A 15,282-nucleotide genomic window follows, 5' to 3' on the forward strand; every position below is an offset into this window, starting at 1 on the left:
AAGAATGTACTTGCATACTGAACCAGCAGGTGGAAAATTTCTCTCCCCCTCTTTTATTATTTTCTTAAGCTTTATTTATTTATTTATTTACAAGGGAGGGTTAGAGAGAGAGACAGAGAGATCTTCCACCCACTGGTTCGTTCCCTGTAGGGCCAGGCCCACCCAAGAAAATAAATAGTTTTCTCAAATGAAAAGAAGTAAAAATTTTCCTAATGCAAAGAATACTGTCAAGAAAATGAAAAACAACCAAGAGAGTGGCAAAAATATTTGCAAATCATATATCTGATAAGGAAAGTATGTCTAGAATACATAAAGAACTCTTAAAGTGCAACAATGAAAAAGCAAAATGGGCGAAAGGGGCAGGCAGTTGGCCTAGCAGTTAAAACATCTACATCCCATATTGGAGTACCTGTTTTCAAGTCCCAGCTCTGCTTCTTGTTCCATCTTTCTGTTAATGTGCATGCTGGGAGGCTGCAGGTGATGGTCCCAAGTAGTTGGGTCCTTGCCACCCACATGGAAGACCTGGGTTGCATTCCTGGCTCCTAGCTTTGACCCAGCCCAGCTGGCCCAGCTCTGGCTGTCATGGGCATTTGGGGAATGAACCAGTGGATGGGAGCCCTCTGTCTCTCAAATAATAAGTTTTTTTTTTTAAAGTGGTTTTCTTTATTTTTAAAAGCACGAATAGAAAACTTAACATACTTAACTAAGAAAGTTACACTATACAAAAATGTGCTCCATCACAGTTTTGGCAGATTGACTTCTGTGCTCTGAATGCGGCACTGAGTTTCTTTTAATCACTTACACTGGCATGTTCAGTTAATCAGGCTGTTTTTAAAAATACTCTGCTAGTTATTTAAGTATGGAATACATACAACAAGAGCAAAAGTGCAGATGATCGTGTCACCAACCCAGTGTTCCTGAAGAAAATGATGAGCCTGTTATTCATATCGGCCAGGGAACATCAAGATACCATTCTCCTTGGGAGACAGCTGTACTCCTTAACTGAAATGTGAGCATCTTCCTTCTTTCTGACTTTGCTTGAAGCCCATGTAGTAGCCAGTATGATAGCCACTCATGTACCAAGAGATTAACATACTTCCCAAGGCATCAGCATCATCAAGAGAATCTGGACATATGGGAGGTGGTGGGGGAATTACTGGTGGCCCAGAAGGAAATGGGGGCAGCCAGCATGACAGGAAGTGGGGTGGTAGGGGTGGCAGTAGCGGTGGCGGTGGTGGTGGCCCACTGAATTTTAGACCTGGCTTTCCAGGTCCCATTCCTGATCCTGGCATGGGGGGAGGCGGAGGGAGGAAGGAGTTCCAAGGATGAGCTTTTGACTTGATATTATTTGGTTTACTTCCAGGAGACCTGGAGGAGTTCTCACTTTCATCTGTAGAAACTTGACTTTCATTTTCATTCTCCTGAGCATTGTGTTCTATGTTATTAGCCACTTCAGATGTTGGGGAAAGTAGATCAGACAGATTTTGCTCTTCTCTGTTTCCATATCCAGTGTAAACCACAACACAGGTTTCTCTCTTAAAATCAACTGAAGCAATTGTAGCTGGGTAGATGCAGCCATCCTCTGACCAAATGGCACAACATTTGTCACCAACCTTCCACTGTTTTAAGGCAGTTGTGGTCTTCTTCTTTTGGCATTTATTCTTCTTAACAGGTTTTCTTTTAGGTGTGACTTTAGGTTTATCTGAAGTTGCACAAATGTCACCATTCTTCAGAGCATGCTTAAATGACGCTACAGCTTTGTCATAAGCTTTTATCAATGCTGTATCATCCCAAATGTCAGAATCATCACTCTGGCCCGTTCCGCGCCGGAACAGCACCGAGTCCTCCGGCTCCGAAACGCCGCCGCCGCCACTGCTCATCGCCATAGTGAGCCCTCAAATAATAAGTTTTAAAAACAGCAAAGGACTCAGAAAGATACTTCTCCAAAGGAGTTAAACAAACAGCTAGCAAGCACATGAAAAAGTACTCCATAACATTAGTTATTAGGAAAAAGCAACTCACCCACTAGAATAACTAAAATGAAAAAAGGGAGACAATACAAATTCAGGTAAAGATCTGGGGATACTGGAACCTTCATGCACTACTGTTAGGGATGGAACATGGTGCAGTTATAGTGGGAAAGTTTCCCATTCCCGCCAAAAGTCAAGTGTACAATTACATTATGACCCAGCAATTCTACTAGATATATAACCGAGTGAATTGAAAATGTCTGTTCACACAAAAACTTGGACAAAATGTTCATAGCATTTCATAGTGCTGTTATTCATAATAGCTAAAAAGTGAAAATAATCCAAGTTCCCATTAATTCATAAGTACATACATACAGTGTTGTATATCCATAGAGTGGACTCTTATTCAGCAATAAAAATGAACAAAGTGCTGTTACATAGTGCAAAGATTAACTTTGAAAACACTATGCTAAATGATGAAGCTGGACACAAAAGTCTGCACAGTGTGTTTTATTTATGTGAAATATGAAGACTGGGCAAATGAGACTGAGACAGGTGAGTAGGTTAGTGGTTACCATGGGGTGAGGGTGGGGAGTTGGGAAAGTTTCTTTTCAAGTTGATGAAAATGTTCTAGTACCAGAATGATGGCATACAACATGGTTAATGTAAAAAAAGACTTAGTTGTATACTTTATTTTTTCTTATTTTTTTATTTTTCCCAAAGAAACCATTTATTTAATGAGTACAAATTTCATAAGTACAACTTAAGGAATATAGTGATTCTTCCCACCGTACCTGCTCTCTCACAACCACCTCGTCCCCCTCTCCCATTCCCAGTCCCATTCTCCATTAAAAAAAAAAAAAAGCGAAAAACTGTTCCTCAGCAGTTGAAACAAGGGCTGTTCAAGTCATTGCTTCTCAAAGTGCAATGTGCTCTGTTAGTTATCACAGATCGGAGAGAACATATGGTATTTGTCCCAGTATTTGTCCCTGTGGGACTGGCTTATTTCATTAAGTATGATGTTTTTCAGATCATCCATTTTGTTGCAAGTAACAGGATTTTATTTTTTACTGCTGTGTATTATTCCATAGGCTACATATTCCAAAATTTCTTTATCTGGTGTTCAGTTGACAGGCATTTTGGTTGATTCCATATCTTAGCTATTCTGAATTGAGCTGCAAGAAATATGGGACTGCAGATAGCTCTTTTATTTGCTGATTTCATTTCTCTTAGGTAAATTCCCAGGAGTGGGATACCTGGGTCATATGGTAGCTCTATATTCATATTTCTGAAGTATCTGCATACCATCTTCCATAGTGGTTTTACCAGTTTGCATTCCCACCAACAGTGGATTAGGGTACCTTTTCCTCTACATCCACATTTATTGTTTGTTGATTTCTGTATGAAAGCCATTCTGACTGGGGTGAGGTGAAACCTCATTGTGGTTTTGATTTGCATTTTCCTGACAGCTAGTGTTCCTGACAATTTTTCATGTGTCTGTTGGCCATTTGGATTTCCTCTTTTGAAAAATGTCTGTTTAAGTCCTTGGCCCATTTCTTAACTGGGTTGTTTGTTTTGTTGTTGTGGAGTTTCTTGATCTCTTTGTAGATTCTGGTTATTAATTCTTTATCAGTTGCATTGTTTGCAAATAATTTCTTTCATTCTGTTGGTTGCCTCTTCACTTTCTGAGTGTTTCTTTTGCAGTACAGAATCTTCTCAATTTGATATAATCCAATTTGTTGATTTTTTGCTTTGATTTCCTATGCCTCTGGGGGTCTTTTCCAAGAAATTTTTGCATGTGCTGATGTCTTGCAGGGTTTCCCCAATGTTCTCTAGTAATTTGATGCTATTTGATGCTATCAGGTTAGATTTAGGTCTTTAATCCATTTGAATGGATTTTCATGTAAGGTGTAAGGTAGGAGTCCTGCTTTGTACTCCTGCATGTGGAAATCCAGTTTTCCCAGCAACATTTGTTGAAGAGACTGTCCTTGCTCCAGGGATTGGTTTTAGCTCCTTGGTCAAATATAAGTTGGTTGTAGATGCGTGTATTGATTTCTGTTGTTTCTATTCTGTTCCATTGGTCTATCTGTCTGTTTTTGTACCAGTACCAGGCTGTTTTGATTATAACTGCCCTGTAGTATGTCTTGAAATCGGGTATTGTGATGCCTCTGGCTTTGTTTTTGTTGTGTAAGATTGCTTTAGCTATTTTTGGTCTCTTGTGCTTTCATATGAATTTCAGCATCATTTTTTCTAGATATGCGAAAAATGTCTTTGGTATTTTGATTGGTATTGCATTGAATCTGTAAATTGCCTTTGAAAGAATGGACATTTTGATGATATTGATTCTTCTAATCCATGAACATGGAAGATTTTTCCATTTTTTTGGTATCTTCTGCTATTTCTTTCTTTAATGTCTTTTAATTCACATTGTAGAGATCATTGACATCATTGGTTAAATTTATTCCAATGTGTTTGATTTTTTTTTGTAGCTATTGTGAATGAGATTTGTCGCTCCCCCTCTTCGTGGAGGAACGACACAGGACCCTGCGCTGTTCTTTTGTCTGCTCGGCCCTTCCCGGGTTTGCTGCTGGTTCTTCCCGGGTTGGCTGCCGTCCTTCCACCTCCGTGGAACGGCGGTGCCCCCTGCCACTTTCCCCACTTCCTTGGGGGAGCGGCACACCGCCGGCCGGCTCTCTCGGGGGCTGCTCAGGTGTTCTTTCAGAAAGATGATGTTCCTGGTGCATGTTGTCTCTCTCCTCCTTTATAGTCCTCTTCCACCAATCCCAACTCTGCTACCCACACGCCGAGCACGCTGCTCTCCTCCAATCAGGAGCAGCTCCTGCAGCTTGTCAAGTTGGTGAGAGGCAGCTGTGTAGAAGCTGTTTCCTCCTCTCCCAGTGCCATATTGTGGGAGAGCAGATGCATAGAATAAGTCTTAATTCCAGTAACTTAGTCTAGTCCGAGTTGTTCCCCACAAGATTGATCTTAGAAGTTTTTTTTTTTTTTCAGCTATGGCATTGTATGTGTATACAAAGGCTGTTGATTTTTGTGTATTGATTTTATATCCTGCTACTTTACCAAACTCTTCTATGAGTTCCAAGAGTCTCTTAGTGGAATCTTTTGGATCCCCTATATATAGAATCATGTCATCTGCAAATAAGGATAGTTTGCCTTCCTCATTCCCAATTTGAATCCCTTTGATTTCTTTTTATTTTTTTAAAAAGAATTTTAGTTTTTTTTTTTATTTATTTGAAAGTCACAGTTAGAGAAGGAGAGGCAGAGAGAGAGAGAGAAAGAGAGAGAGAGAGAAAGAGAGAAAAGTCTTCCATCCACTGGTTCACTCCCCAGTTGGCTGCTGCAATGGCCGGAGCTGGGCCGATCCAAAGCCAGGAGCCAGGAGCTTCTTCTGGGTCTCCCATGTGGGTTCAGGGGCCCAAGGACTTGGGCCATCTTATACTGCATTTCCAGGCCACAGCAGAGAGCTGGATCAGAAGTGGAGCAGCCGGGACTCAAACTGGCACCCATATGGGATGCTGACACTGCAGGAGGCAGCTTTACCTGCTGTGCCACAGTGCTGGCCCCATTTGATGTCTTTTTCTTGTCTAATGGCTCTGGCTAAAACTTGAAAGACTATATTGAATAGCAGTAACAAGAGTGGGCATTCTTGTCTGGTTCCAGATCTCAGTGGGAATGCTTACAACTTTTCCACATTCTTTAGGACACTGGCCTTTATTGTGTTGAGGAATGTTTTTTTCTATACCCACTTGGTCCAGGTGAATGATCATTCTGACGTGTTGTTGGATTCAATTGGCCAGAATTTTGTTGAGGATTTTTGTGTCTATATTCATCAGGGAAATTGGTCTTTGTAGTTCTCTTTCTCTGTTGCATCTTTTCCAAGTTTAGGAATTAAAGTGATGATGGCTTCATAGAAAAATTTGTGAGGATCCCTTCCTTTTCAATTGTTTTGAGTAACTTGAGAAGAAGTGGAGTTAGTTCATCCTTAAATGTCTGGTATAATTCAGTAGTGAAGTGATCTGGTCCTGGGCTTTAGTTTGTTGGGAGGGTCTTTATTACCGATTCAATTTCCGTCTTGGTAATAGGTCTGTTTAGGTTTTCTTTGTCTTCTTGGCTCAATGTAGGTAGGTTGTATGTGTCCAGGAATCTTTCCATTTCATCTAGGTTTCCCAGTTTGTTGGCGTACTTCTCTTTGGAGTAATTTCTGATGATCTTTTATTTCTGTGGTGTCTGTTGTTACATTTCCTTTTTCATCTCTAATTTTATTGATTTAGGTCTTCTCTCTCCTTTTTTGGTTAGTTGGGCCAATGGTGTGTCAATTTTGTTTATTTTTTCAAAAAATAAGCTCTCTGTTTTACTAATCTTGTTTTTTTATTAAATTTTGTTGATTTCTTCTCTAATTTTACTTATTTCTTTTCTCCTTCCTACTAGTTTTGGATTTGGTTTGCTGTTGCTTTTCTAGATCCTTGAGATGCTTTGGTAGCTCATATATTTGATGCCTTTCCAATTTCTTTTTTTTAAAGATTTATTTATTTATTTGAAAGTCAGAGTTACACAGAGAGAAGGAGAGGCAGAGAGAGAGAGAGAGAGGTCTTCCATCCACTGGTTCACTCTCCAGTTGGCCACAATGGTGAGCCGATCTGAAGCCAGGAGCCAGGAGCTTCTTCCCGTGTAGGGGTGTAGGGGTCCAAGGAATTGGGCCATCTTGTACTGCTTTCCCAGGCCAGAGCAGAGAGCTGGATCGGAAGTGGAACAGCCAGGACTTGAATTGGTGCCCATATGGTATGCTGGCACTGCAGGAGGCAGCTTTATCCACTATGCCACAGTGCTTGCCCCTCCAATTTCTTGATGTAGGTACCAGTTGCTATAAACCTTCCTCTTAACACTGCTTTTGCTATATTCCATAAGTTTTAATGTGTTGTATTGTCATCTTCACTTTTTTCCAGAAATTTTTTATTTCTCTTTTGATTTCTTCTATGACCCACTGTTCATTCAGGAGCATGTTGTTAAGTATCCATGTATTTGCATATGCTCTAGGGATTCCTGAGTTGCTAATTTCCAGCTTCATTTTATTGTCCAAGAAGATGCATGGTATGATTTTTATGTTTTTTAATTTGCTGAGACTTGTTTTACGGGCTAGCATGTGATCAATCCTAGACAAGGTTCCATGCGCAGGTGAGAAGAGTGTGTATTCTGCAACTGTAGGATGAAAAGTTCTGTAGATATCTGTTAGGTCCATTTGGTCTATAGTGTCAATTAATTCTGCTGTTTCCTTGCCGATTTTCTGTGTGGTTGATCTGTTCATTGTTGAAAAGTGTAATATTGAAATCCCCCATTACTATTGTATTTGAGTCTATGTCTCCCTTTAGATCCCTTAACATTTCTTTTAAATATCCAAGTGTCCTGTAATTAGGTGCATATATGTTTATAATAGTCACATCTTCCTGTTGAATTGATGCCTTAATCATTACATAGTGTCCTTCTTTGTCTCTTTTAACAGTTTTTGTGTTAAAGTCTATTTTGTCTGGTACTAGGCTGGCTACACCAGCTCTTTTTTGGTTTCTGTTAGCATGGAATATCTTTTTCCAACCTTTCACTTTTAGTCTGGATGCACCTTTGTTAGTGAGATGTGTTTCTTGTAGGCAGCAAATCGGTGTTTTTTTTTTTTTTTTTTTTTTTTTTTTTTTTTATCCATTCAGCCAAGCTGTGTCTTTTAACTGGAGAGTTAAGGCCACTTACATTCAAGGTGACTATTGATGAGCAACAACTTTGCCCTGCCATTTTTTCATAAATATTCCTATTTTTTCCTTTGGGTTTCCTTTGTAGTTTTACTGGGAGCCTTCCATCCTTTACCTTCTTCCGTAGTGATGACCATGTATCTGTGTTTCTGTGTGTAGCATATCCTTAAGCATCTTCTGCAGGGCTGGATGGCTGGTGATAAAGTCTTTCAATTTCTGTTTGTTGTGGAAGGTCTTTATTTCACCTTCATTCATAGTATTCTGGGTTGACAATATTTTTCTCTTAAGGCTTGGACTATATCTCACCATTCTCTCCTAGCCTGTAGGGTTTCTGATGAGAAGCCTGCTATGAGTCTAATTGGAGATCCTCTGAAAGTAATCTGGCATTTCTCTCATACACATTTTAGAATTTTTTCTTTATGTTTTACTGTGGAGAGTTTGATTACAGTGTTTCATAGTAAAGATCTTTTCTGGTCATGTCTATTAGTTCTATGTGCTTCCTGTACTTGGATGACCCTTTCTTTCTCTAACTTGGGGAAGTTTTCTGCTTGTATCTCACTAAAAAGATCTTCTAATCCTTTCTCTCTTTCCATGCCTTCAGGAACTCCTAGATCCTGGATGTTGAGTCTTTTTATAGTGTCCTGTAGATTCCAAACAATGTTTTTTAGTTTTGTAATTTCTTCCTGTGTTTGGTCTGACTGCATAGTTTCCTGTACTTTGAAAACACAGAAAAGCTTAGAAAAGTCAGATATTCTTTCTTTTGCCTCACCAATTCTGTTGTTAAAGCTCTCCACTGTATTTTTTATTTGTTCTATTGAATTCTTCATTTCTAAGATTTCATTTTGATTTCTCTTTAAGATCTCAATTTTGTGGGAGAAATTTTCTTTCATGTCATATATAGATTTCATTAGTTTGTGTATTTGCTTCTGATTACTTCTAAGTAATCCTATGATCAGTTTTTTGAATTCCATTTCTGGCACTTCTTCAATTTCATTATCTTCACAATCTAGTATTGAATGTTGTGTTCTTTTGGGGGGTCATGTTATCTTCCTTGTTCTTATTTCTTGGATTGGTGCATTTGTTATTTGGCATTTGTAGGGATACTCGGTGGTTTCTTCTTTGTTATTTTCGCTGTGATGGCTTTTATCTTTGGACTGTGTCTGATTGGATTAGTGCAGTGTCTGCTTTCAAGGAATACCTAGAGGGGTGTGGTGGCAGTGGCTAGGGAGCTCTGTTCAGTGCTCCAGGGTGAAGGGCATGTCTGAGTTGACACACCCAGGTTTGGTGTGGTAAATCTTTTTTTTAATATCAGTGGGGCGGTTTCTTCTTGTCTGTTGGCATAGACTCAGCTGAGCTCCTCTGTCGCTCCCCCTCTTCGCGGAGGAACGACACAGGACCCTGCGCTGTTCTTTTGTCTGCTCGGCCCTTCACAGGTTTGCTGCTGGTTCTTCCCGGGTTGGCTGCCCACCCTTCCACCTCCGTGGAACGGCGGTGCCCCCTGCCACTTTCCCCACTTCCTCAGGGGAGCGGCACACTGCCGGCCGGCTCTCGGGGGCTGCTCAGGTGTTCCTTCAGATAGATGTTCCTGGTGCATGTTGTCTCTCTCCTCCTTTATAGTCCTCTTCCACCAATCCCAACTCTGCTACCCACACGCCGAGTACGCTGCTCTCCTCCAATCAGGAGCAGGATCAGCTCCTGCAGGTTACTGGTCGAACTGGAGGCAGCTGTGTAAAAGTTGTTTACTCCTCTCCCAGCACCATATTGTGGGAGAGCAGATGCATAGAATAAGTCTTAATTCCAGTAACTTAGTCTAGTCCGAGTTGCTCCCCACACTCCTCTCCTCGAAGGAGACCAGTCCTGGGTGGTAGCCCCAGTGATTATATTATTTGTCTGCTCTGTCACAAGGACTACACACAGGATCTGTATAGTCCTCAGTATAAGCTCAGATTCCCCAGCAGTGTCCCTCACCAGGTAACCAGGGAGCCCTGATCATGTGGAGTCTCCCACAGTGACCGCCCCATGTTCCAGCCACACCCTGAGTCCTCCCATGCAGCCGCAGTGTTTTCACAGTCCTGGCACACAAGTTTCCCACAGTCACGAGCACCCAGCCCCCAGTCTGCTCTCTCCACCAGACTCAGGAGTCTCCACTTGGCTGGTTGCTGGGTGTGGACATGAGTTGGTGCAGCTGTTATGTACGCCCAAAATGGCACCTGCTCTCTGTCAGCTTGTTACAGGACGCCTTTGCAGGTACACTATGCCCCACAGGGCTCCAAGCCAGATTCCCTCTGGGCTCTTCCTGTAGCTTTTTCCCCAGTGGCTTGGGCTCCTGCAGTCAGGTCTCGCTTTGCTCTCCAACACTGGTGCAGAGGCTCTCGGCTGGTGGGGTCCTAACTTGTGCGTGTCTTCGCCCTCCATGCAGGTCCACCGTGTTCCTCCAATTTACTTAGAGTTTCCTCTGCTGTTTTCTCCCTAACTCTTCCCTGAGACTGCACTCTTTCCACTTTTTAAAAACTATCCTCTAGAATGGAGCAGCAAAGTTCCCTCCCTACTCCGCCATCTTAATCCAATCAAAGGCAGTTGTACACTTTTTATTTTAAATAAATCATGTCAACTTTATTTTTTTTTTAGATTTTATTTATTTGAGAGATAGAGTCACAGACAGAGAGAGATGGAGAGAAAGATGTCTTTCATCCTCTGGTTCACTCCCCAGATGGCCACAATGGTTGTGGCCAAGCTGATCTGAAGCCAGGAGCCAGGACTTTCTTCCAGATCTCCCACACGAGTGCAGGGGCCCAAGGACTTGGACCATCCTCTACTGCTTTCCTAGGCCATAGCAGAGAGCTGGATCAGAAGTGGAACAGCTGGGACTTGAACCGGTGCCCATAAATGGGATGCCAATGCTCCAGACAACAGCTTAACCTGCTACGCCACAGTGCCAGCCCCTTACATCTGGTTTTTACAGCTTTATGTATTTTTGAGCTCGGAAACATTTCTGTCTGAAAAAGCTCCCCTAAATTCCCTATTCCTTTGCTCTATTTTCTCCTAGTGCTTGTCACCGCAATGAAGTTCTTTTAGAGGGATAGGGCTAAGTTCTCAGCTCAATCCTCAAAAAAATTTTTTTTGTAAAAACAAAGGAAAAGTGCTTATATACTAAAAATCTATAGAAATGCCATTTTGTGATGTTTTCAGAAAATTAAGTAACTTTAGCTCCTAGCTCCCCTTTAAAGAGGCAGATCCTTTGCCATATGAGAACTTAACCCCAGGGTACTGGCCCTGATTCTGAAGGGTGTTTTGGTTTGCTGTGGCCTGGCCAGTTGAAATCACACTAGATAGTCAGGTCCTCACATCTACTTTCCTTTCTCATGGGTGATGTTTGTGCCAAGTCTTACTAAGAGGACCTCAGTCCCACTGAAGATAGCTCTTTCAGGGAAAGTGTACGTTAATATTCTTCCTTTCTGATTGATTTGTTCACAATCCACTAGAATGCTTCTGAGTGTAGATTCCATTACACTGCGAGTCTTAGCCTCCCCTTGGCTGCTTGGGTCCTGGGTGCTTTCATCTAACAGAGGTCAAATGTTCCTTAACATTGGCAGATGTTACAGACCAAGGGCATCAAGCTCCCCTCTGCATGCTATAAAGGAGAAGGCATCGTGGTAATGTCAAATTTACTTCCAGCATACTGCTTGTGTTAGAGACAAAGAGTATCAAATGCCAGATGAAGACTGACTTTGCATCATTTGATGCACGCCTATACGTGTGCCAAAATAAAACTTAACCGTTTTCCTGTTTCCTTGGGGAAAGTAAGTTTAAAATACTTGCAGTTACCAAATGGGAACAGTTCTCCCTGATTTTAAGAGTTGATTTCTAGCCACAGTTCAGTGACTCACATGTAACGGTTTCTAATGAAAGAAGTAACAAGTAGCCAAAATGGGTGGTCAGAACTCTTATTAAAACTCATACTTTGATTCATAAATCAAAGACATAGTCATGAGACAGTTCTTGTACCTATAAAATAGATTCGGTAAGTCTTTAAAATATTTCCTTGAAAATAGAATTCATGTGCAACTTTGCAGAGAACACTGTTATTTCTGCTTGATAACATAACTGGCTAAAACTTTAAGAATCACATTGTTTACAAAATGTTTTTTACGATAAGCAACCACCTGTGCACCAAAAAAGTTACCCAGATTTGACAGCCAAATGCTTTCATGTGTTTGATAGAGCAACAGACTCTTTGCCATATAGTAAAAGTAGCAGTTTCCCTTGCAATGTATCAAACGACTTGAGTTGCATATGAAAAATTAATTTTAAAATTTAAATAATATTTTGATTTAATGCAAGACCATTATTCAGAACTAGCTTTTCCTTTTTTTTTTTTTAAATGTATTTGACAGAGTTAGAGAGAGAGAGAGAAAGTCTTCCTTCCATTGGTTCACCTCCCAAATGGCTGCTATGGCCGGAGCTACGCCGATCCGAAGCCAGGAGCCAGGTACTTCCTCCTGGTCTCCCATGTGGGTGCAGGGCCCAAGCACTTGGGCCATCCTCCACTGCACTCCCGGGCCACAGCAGAGAGCTGGACTGGAGAGGAGCAACCAGGACTAGAACCCAGCGCCCATATGGGATGCCGGCGCCGCAGGCAGAGGATTAACTATGTGAGCCATGGCGCCGGCCCCAGCTTTTCATTTTTTTTTTTTAAGATTTTTTTTTAAAAGATGTATTTATTTGAGAAGCAGAGTTACAGACAGAAAGAAGGAGAGGCCGGCGCCGCGGCTCACTAGGCTAATCCTCCGCCTAGCGGCGCCGGCACACCGGGTTCTAGTCCCGGTTGGGGCGCCGGATTCTGTCCCGGTTGCCCCTCTTCCAGGCCAGCCCTCTGCTGTGGCCCGGGAGTGCAGTGGAGGATGGCCCAGGTGCTTGGGCCCTGCACCCCATGGGAGACCAGGAAAAGCACCTGGCTCCTGGCTCCTGCCATCGGATCAGCGCGGTGCGCCGGCCACATCGCGCTGGCCGCGGCGGCCATTGGAGGGTGAACCAACGGCAAAGGAAGACCTTTCTCTCTGTCTCTCTCTCTCACTGTCCACTCTGCCTGTCAAAAAAAAAAAAAAAAAAAAAAGAAGGAGAGACAGAGAGACATCTTCTACCTGCTGGTTCACTCTCCAAATGGCCACTATGGCCAGAGCTGCGCTTATCTGAAGACAGGAGCCAGGAGCATCCTCTGGATCTCCCACGTGGGTGCAGGGGCCCAAGGACTTGTGCCATCCGCCACTGCTTTCCCAGGCCATAGCAGAGAGCTGGATCAGAAGAGGAGCAGGCAGGACTCTACTGGCACCATATGGCATACTGGCACTGCAGGCGGAGGCTTAACCTACAGTGCCAGCCCCAGGTTTATTTATTTCTTTATTTGAAAGGCAGATTGACAGAGAGTAAAACAATAAGATCTTCCATCTGCTGATTCACTCCCTAAGTAGCCACAATGGGCCAGGCCAAAACCAGGAGGCCAGAACTCCACTCAGGTCTCCCACATGGGTGACTGGGACCCAAGTGCTTGGACCATCTTCTGCTGCTTTCCTAGGCAGATTAGCAGGGAGTGTGATCAGAAGTGTAGCAGCCAGCATTTGAACTGGCACTCTAATATGGGATGCCAGTGTTGCAAAAGTCAAGGCAGCTTAACTCATTGTGCTACAACACCAGCCTCTCTCCCTCACCCCCCCCCGCCCTTTTTTAAGAAAAAAAAATGCTTGTTTGGTGTTTTAGAAAAGTCATTATTGGGGCCATTGCTGTGGTGTAGCGGGTAAGACCACTGCCTGCAGTACCAGCATCCCATGTGGGCGCAGGTACTAGTCCCGGCTGCTCCACTTCCAATCCAGCTCCCTGCTATGGCCTGGGAAATCAGTGGAGGATGGCCCAAGTCCTTGGGCCCCTGCACCCAAGTGGGAAAACCAGAAAAAGCTCCAAGGTTTTGGCTTCAGATTGGCCCAGCTCTGGCTGTTGTGGCCATTTGGAAAGTGAACCAGTGGATGGAAGACCTCTCTCTCTCTGCCTCTACTTCTGTAACTCTGCCTTTCAAATAAATAAATATTTTTAAAAAGTCATTATTTAATGGACTCTATTAGTAAGATGATAACCTAGGCCATTCATGTCTTACAGCTGCTAAAAACACCTGGTGCTCCCGGGCACTGTCCAGTGAAACAGTTGGGCTTTTTCCATTCAGATGCTGCCCCATCCCCCAGCCAGGTGTGGGAATGTCAAAAGGAGACTGCCCTCAATATAGAAATGCCTTGCCCTGTGCCCACTCTTCCAATCTAGAAAAAAGAGTCATGCCAGAAAGTAGCAACAAAGCTTTGACAATTTTAATATTTGTAAATTATCAACATTGCAAACCCATCACATTCAGGTAACTCCTTTTCACCCCAGAGGGTAGGGCAGTGAAATGCCGCTGCAGGCCACAGATGGAAATGTGTGCTGTTAATTAAGCTTCTCAAGGCAGGCCAGTCACTACTGGTTTTAATCATCAATGGAGTGTTTTATCCACAGGTTTGTCAGCAGAAAAATTAAGTAGTGTTTAACAGAAAGGGAAATTAAGCAAATGTTTGAGCTGGTACTGTTTTATAAAGATAAATCCTTTTTTTCTGCCTACAATCAAATGTTTGTTTTGGCATGCCATTCACAGGGCTTCAGTGTTAAAACTCGAAGCCCTAACAGCTTGCGTTGGTTTACGTTGTTTGCTGTTGGAATTTGTCCAAAGCTCCTGTTTCTTGTGATTTTCTACTGAATGGCTCCACAATCTCCATTCAGATTCCATCAGGATGGCTCCTTTTCATATAGAATCAGTGGTAATCATAGGAAAAAGTATCACCATAAATCAAATGGGAAATTGAGTACTATGTGGGGTTAGGGATGACCAAAGGTGAAATTAAATTTCAGTCCTATTACCCGAGGAATAAAATAGATTCTTTGAAAATTCTTTGCCCATCCATGGAGTGCTTTCATATAAAGCTCTCTCCTGTTCCCTCCCTCTCCCCACTCCCACTCATTTGTCTTCTCAAAGCAGTTTGCATCCTGGCTCACTGTGGAGAGAGAAGGGTAAGTTAGCACATGCCCATAATTTGTCGTTGGTAACTGGGGGGCATGGTGGGGTTCAAGAAGTGGTTATTTTAAGAATGATACTTAACGCTATAATTACTACTCAAACAGTATTTTACACTTTATGTTCTGTGTGGGTGCAAACTGATGAAATCTTAATATATACTAAATCAGTCTTCTGTATATAAAGATAATTGAAAATGAATCTTGATGTGAATGGAATGGGAGAGGGAGCGGGAGATGGGAGGGGTGCGGGTGGGAGGGAAGTTATGGGGGGGAAAAAGCCATTGTAATCCATAAACTGTACTTTGGAAAATTATATTTACTAAATAAAAGTTAAAAAAAAGAATGATACTAAGATCTAGCAATATTTATCATTTTGGACTTCAAAAAGTATGCTGTTTTGTGTGTACCGTAAAAAAGCTTGAAAACACAGTAATATATGAGTAGTTTAAAAATATTTTTATGGGCCCAGC

The 15,282-nt window shown here is 42.3% G+C and overlaps 1 long non-coding RNA gene and 1 pseudogene across 27 annotated transcripts in view; one reads left to right on the forward strand and one right to left on the reverse strand.

Moving 5' to 3' along the window:
* Window positions 1-15,282, forward strand: part of LOC103352409 (uncharacterized) — a 55,897-nt gene that overhangs the window by 6,970 nt on the left and 33,645 nt on the right. The window contains exon 1 of one of the 27 annotated variants that reach the window (XR_011378880.1): window positions 7,647-11,376. The exons of 24 other annotated variants lie outside the window; for them this stretch is intronic. This is a non-coding gene — a long non-coding RNA (uncharacterized lncRNA). Of the gene's footprint in view, window positions 1-7,646; window positions 11,377-11,400; window positions 11,524-13,650; window positions 14,807-15,282 lie in introns of those variants that run through there. 2 more of the 27 variants (XR_011378886.1, XR_011378887.1) reach the window with 2 other exon arrangements.
* LOC100348318 (survival motor neuron protein pseudogene) lies at window positions 640-2,189 on the reverse strand (annotated as a pseudogene).

The sequence above is a fragment of the Oryctolagus cuniculus genome, chromosome 1, assembly GCF_964237555.1.
Source record: "Oryctolagus cuniculus chromosome 1, mOryCun1.1, whole genome shotgun sequence".
In the NCBI taxonomy this organism is placed as follows: Eukaryota; Metazoa; Chordata; class Mammalia; order Lagomorpha; family Leporidae; genus Oryctolagus; species Oryctolagus cuniculus.